The sequence below is a fragment of the Podarcis melisellensis genome (genome assembly GCF_964234715.1).
Source record: "Podarcis melisellensis genome assembly, chromosome: 7".
NCBI lineage: Eukaryota > Metazoa > Chordata > Lepidosauria > Squamata > Lacertidae > Podarcis > Podarcis melisellensis.
In genome coordinates, this window is record NC_138539.1 from 20,289,953 (window position 1) to 20,295,810 (window position 5,858).

At 44.3% G+C, this 5,858-nt stretch overlaps 1 long non-coding RNA gene across 1 annotated transcript; it reads right to left on the reverse strand.

The window, feature by feature from the left end:
* Positions 1 to 3,051: 3,051 nt before the first annotated feature.
* LOC309373359 lies at positions 3,052 to 4,664 on the reverse strand. Its single transcript, XR_014169994.1, has 3 exons — positions 4,637 to 4,664; positions 3,493 to 3,642; positions 3,052 to 3,389 (listed from the first exon to the last, which is right to left on the reverse strand). It is a non-coding gene; the product is annotated as an uncharacterized lncRNA (long non-coding RNA).
* Positions 4,665 to 5,858: the final 1,194 nt, after the last annotated feature.

A 5,858-nucleotide genomic window follows, 5' to 3' on the forward strand; every position in this document is an offset into this window, starting at 1 on the left:
ATGCATGTCTTAGGACTCCATCATTGCTGGGTTGAACCAGGAAATACTTCCAGCAGGCAAGCTGGAAGTCAACAGTTATACTCTGTGCCTATGCTAAACCTCTGACATCTGTAATCAATAAAGGTTATGGCCTTATTTGCCCCCAAATATGTTGTCCTGTAGGGACATGGGTGGCGCTGTGGGTTAAACCACAGAGCCTAGGACTTGCTGATCAGAAGGTCGGCAGTTCGAATCCCCGCGATGGGGTGAGCTCCCGTTGCTCGGTCCCTTCTGCCCACCTAGCAGTTCAAAAGCACACCAAAGTGCAAGTAGATAATTGGTACCACTCCGGCAGGAAGGTAAACAGCGTTTCCGTGTGCTGTTCTGGTTCACCAGAAGCGGCTTAGTCATGCTGGCCACATGACCCGGAAGCTGTACACCGGCTCCCTCAGCCAATAAAGTGAGATGAGCTCCACAACCCCAGAGCTGGTCACGACTGGACCTAATGGTCAGGGGTCCCTTTACCTTTATGTTGTCCTGTCTGGTTATTCCATTAGAGACGTGAGAAGCAGGTGGTGCTGTGCCTGGGCATGCAAACATGGGATTATAAAAGCTGGGGTGCGGACACAGGAAGCTGCCTTATACTGAGTCAGACCATTGGTCCACCTAGTGTAGGACTGACTAGCAGAGACCCTCCAGGCTTTCAGATACGCATTTCCCTCCAGTCCTACCTGGAGAAGCCAGGGATTGAACCTGGGAGCTCCTGATTGCAAGGCAGATGCTCTACCAGTGAGCTATGGCTATTCATCTTGTGTGGGGAAAGCCACTCTGGAAGTGGGCATGAGAATAAGAAGGATGCTGCCTCAGCCAAAGCTGGGCTCATGACAGTATTTTCTGTATATAAAATGTGTGGTTAATTATTGTTAATAGAGGATGTGAACACTATGTAGATTCGTTGTGAGCTGCTATTTCACTAATCATCTGTAGGCTGTTGCAGATGATTTCTGCAGCTTCTAATGCAAAGGAAATAAAATCCAAGCTAAACAGAAATGCATACCATCGTTTTTGCAAAACTGGGATACCAGTTATGAGATTCAGAAGGGAGGCAGACTCTCTTCATTGTCATGTTGTGTAAAGATAAATGTCACACAGATCTGCAAATGCCTGGCTTGATTAAACATGTGCTCTAATGAGAAATTTTTGAGGTTACGCATGCCTTTGGGTTCCATAAATCAGAATCACACTCTTAATCATCGGTAGTTTCTCATTGTTTAAAACCTTCATCATTAAACTAATCTGGGTACTTAAGGTTTTATGAGGCTGGATTTAGAGTTGCTGCAAAAAAAAATAGCCATTAAAAACTGTTGGTGCTGGTTCTTGAAATGTTTTGATGGCAACAATGTGTTGATGTCTAGAACAGTACAAAAAATTCCTGTATGTTAACACCCTCCAAAGCACCCCAAGAGAGGGATGTAGTTCAGTGATAAAACATCTGCTTTGAACACAGAAGATCCCATGTTCAATCTCTGACATCTCCAGGTAGGGCTACTAGCCATCCTACCAATGGCTGCTTTGTCTCTAGGGTTGGAGGCAGTAATGCTATTGACTACCGGTTGCTGAAAGTCACAGAAGAGGAGAGCACTCTTGTCCTGCTCAGGTCCTGCTTGCTGGTTTCTCACAGGCATCTGATTGGGCACTGTGACAATAGGATGCTGGACTAGAAGGGCCACTGCGTCAATCCAGCAGGCTCTTCTTATGTTCTTATGCCCGAGAGATACACTCGTCAGTTAGTGTAGACAATGCTGAGTTAGGTGGACCGGTAGTCTGACTTAGTCTATTGCCGGTTCCTGTGTTTCTCTATCTCTTCATCAGCACAGCTACGTTGAAGAACACTGGTGGCCGAACATGTTTATTAGGGGCTCCTGTGAAGGCCACCAATGAATATCTTTGTAATTTGATTTTTGCATTCATGATACAGCCTAGTGTGTTTTTCATTATTTCTTATTCTTCATCCATTACTATCATTGAAATAAATAAAAAATTGGAAACTGCAACAGATTTGATTTGGACGTTCACAAAATCAAATCAAAAAGTGTATATTAAGCATGGAAGATGTTGGCAGAGATCTCCAAATGTGGGCACGGATACAAGTTTTGCTGAGCTTTACAGGCCCCCAAACTCTTCTCTGACTCAGAATAAAATTCCAGGCGTACCCACCCAGCCGCCATGATGCCCAAAACACTCTTCCTCCCAGCTCCCTGATCTCCAAACCCTCATCCCTCTCCCATATATATTACAGTTACTGGATAGCACAGAGATAGCAGCAGTGTTGGCACTCCAGCTGCAATGGAGGAAGACTAATGTGAAGAGGGAGGTTGGGTTTCTCCTTTCCTTCTCTCTTGTGTGCTGTTAGGACAGTAGTTGTGGAGAAGTTTCCAGCATCCTTTGGGAGCGATGGTTTTTCTGAGGGCTACTCTGATTTCCAAAGTCAGACTAGCTTATAAACAAGATGAGCTGTTTCTTTTTGGGAAATAGTTGAACTGGAAAAGCTCTACAAGCTGAACTATTTAATGTATATTGAACTGTGCCTACATCTTGTTACAGCTGGCTTACCAGCGAAAGTTACTGGACCAAGAGAGCTTGTCTTCAGTAATCTTTGCTCTAAATAAAATCACAATTGGACAAAAGCACCTGAGGAGGGCATGGAGCAGGATTGGCCTTGAGAAGGTGCAAGCAGGCATAGGCAAACTCGGCCCTCCAGATGTTTGGGGACTACAATTCCCATCATCCCTGATCATTGGTCCTGTTAGCTAGGGAAGATGGGAGTTGTAGTCCCCAAAATATCCGGAGGGCTGAGTTTGCCTATGCCTGGTCTAGAGAGACTCTTGAGGACCAGGTAGAGAGATCTGAAGGGCTGCATTTGGCCCCCAGGCATAAGGCTCCTCAGCCTTGAGACATATAAGATTTTGCTTAAGATATGTGTCAGGCTCCTGTCCCAAAATGCAAGGACAACTTTTAGCTGAAAATAAAGAAGAGATCTTTATTCATTCTAAATAGCAGTACAGGCTCAGCAGCAAGCACAAGATCTAGAAGTCAAGATTCCACGGTATATGAGCAAGGCAAGAGATTCATACCTAACCAGAAGCTATGAAGATGTCCTGACTGGTGACATGCCTCTTCCGCCAAGCTATTAAAGATGATGTAGGATGAGCTCACTCATCTTATGCTTTTTCTCTATGGTTCTGCCATGCGTACACACAAACATTACACCTGGCTGGGTGCATCTGATCCTACTTTTGAAGGCAGCACCTGGTTCTCAGTGTCAACACTGTGTTCTGCCCCTCTTCCTCCAGCTCACCTACCGCCTCCTCCTGTTGGGTCCCTCTCTCTGGCACATGAGGCTCTGTGATCTGTAGGAGGGGCAAGGGAGAGAGCTGGTAGATCTGCTTCTCCCTCTCTGGCATCTGGAGTAACAAGAGAAGGACCTTCTTCCGTCATCCCTGAGATGCTCACCTTCCAGCCTTTCATCTGTTCCTTTTCCTTTCTCCTCCACTTGCGTCTGGGGCTGTGAAACCATGCCAGATCCTGAAGAAGTCAAGGAGCCTGTGATAATACATAAATAACTTTGAAGGTATCACCTCTCTTGGTTGACATACACTACATCTGGAAAGGTTAGAGTGGAAGAAAATGGTTAATGCAGCAGCAGAAAGCCTTCAGGGGGTTACACTGCTATAGAATAATACTAGTCATTCTGAGCATCTGCCTAAGAAAACTACATCTGAATTGGTCCCATTTCCGCCCCCTCTGTTCCATGTCAATATTCCATGCCTCATATCCATACAGCCATGCAGATCATACTGTACATAGCTTTTCATCACTGCCATTTTTGTTTTTCATTCTTGGGAAAGGTATCACTTTACCTATTCTCTCTGTGGGACATTCCTTGAGACTTAACCCAGCTATAATTCTCCGTGTGAAATGTTTATTACGGTTGTCATACAACATGTGCAGTGCCCATTCTTGGTACCCCTCCATCCCTTCATTTCCATGGTATGCTGGTTCTCCTCATTGGTCTTGACTTTGTTGTTTATACACACACACAAGGATCTGTGTCTGTTTCCTTTTTCCTTTCATTAGTGAGTCAAATGGCCCAATTTTTTTTGGCAGGCAGCATTTCGGAGAGATGTGCTATTGCAGGTGTTCCACAAGAAAGCGAGGGCCAATTCACACAACTCTCAGTGTGCTCCCTGATGCGAGCTGGATCGTTTCTTTATTCAAATTGGCCATTGGGCCAAGCCACTTATGTGATTATCCTGTCAAATGTTCACTTTACCCATCAAGATAGATAGGTTAGAAAACTTGGGGCTCCCCTCGCTTGCTCATTGGTAAACAGCAAATCACACAGTTGCAATGTGCAGTCACCTTAAGCAACCACATTTTCACAAGGGGGGGGGTGAGAATGCCATTCCATCAGAACACATCATTTCTCTTTGTTGTCCACAAAGTAGAAGTTGGAAAAAGACATTCTGAAATATAATATTAGGGCTGTCTTGACTGATCATGGATGAACACTTTTGGATTTAAAAGGAAGCTTTTGGGAATCACTGAATCATTTGGCCAAACTCTCAAAAGATTGCCATTTTTAATATTTTCTAACCTCTGGACAGCTGTTGGGGCATTTTTTTCCTGTCTTCCATCAAGACCTCTTCATTCTTACAACACGATCCCAGTCAATCAGGGATCACATTGGGAATGTATTGATGTCACAATGCCAAAAAACCTGTCATATTTGCTTGTTTGCAACAGTGCTAATGTGAGAAAACATAAGCCAATTCAGAATGATGCCCAATGTTTCTGTACCACTGCACCAATGTTTCCTGTTTTTAGGGTGATGAGAAAAAGAAAAATGGGAGGAAAGGTTGTCTATGAATAGGTTGATAGTGCATGCTTGAGTGTTTTGAAGCAAAAGTGACCTATAGAATATACCCTCTAGCCTTCAAACTTTACAATCTCAAGATGTACTTTTAATCTGAAACTGCAATAAGGATCACACTTCATTTTTATGTACCTGCCTGTCTTTCTCTCCCCCTCCCCATCATCTTATTCTGAAAAGCCCCTCCCCAAGTCTAAACAACAAAAAAAGAAAGAAAAATGATGGTAGTGGACAATGTGTGACTCACTCATGGATCCTGGCCTTGACTTGTAAACCAGCGATCTTGACAATGTAGCTCTTAAATTCAATATACAGATATGGGAAATGCCACAAACTGACTGACGCACTGGAAAAAATGAAGTAAACTTTCACTCAATCCACATCTTGGCATGCTCAGAGGTTTGCGTGTATTGGCCACGAGGGCTGGCTTGAAACTTTAAGTCATTTCTCAGGGTTTTAGTTTATTTTATTAGTATAACTACATCAATTACAAGAGCAACTGCCAATGGACCCTTTGTCAACTTGATCCTACAAATGTATACTTAGAGAGCAATCAACCCCGCCTCTCCCATCAACATTGCTGCAGGGGGTTAGGAATAGGCAGAGGAGTCCCTCTGCCAGGCTCTATTAACAGTGGGGAATCTCCTGGTCTGGAGGCTCTCACAACACCCGCCAAATGCAAGCATGGGCAGCCAAGAAGCTACCGCCAACAGCGTCCCATCAGAGGTAGCCAGAGAAGGCCATCTAAATGGGGAATTATGGGAGAAGGTCAGGGCTAGGCATAGATCTGCTGGACCCTGAGTCAGTCCATTTCCTGGAGAGGGGACTGATCTTGGACTCTCTGAGGATGCCATTAAAAAAACAAAACAAAAACCCACTGCAGTCCAAATACCCACAAATAGATTCCAGTACATAAAAATACAGGAACACACACATACAACTTGGA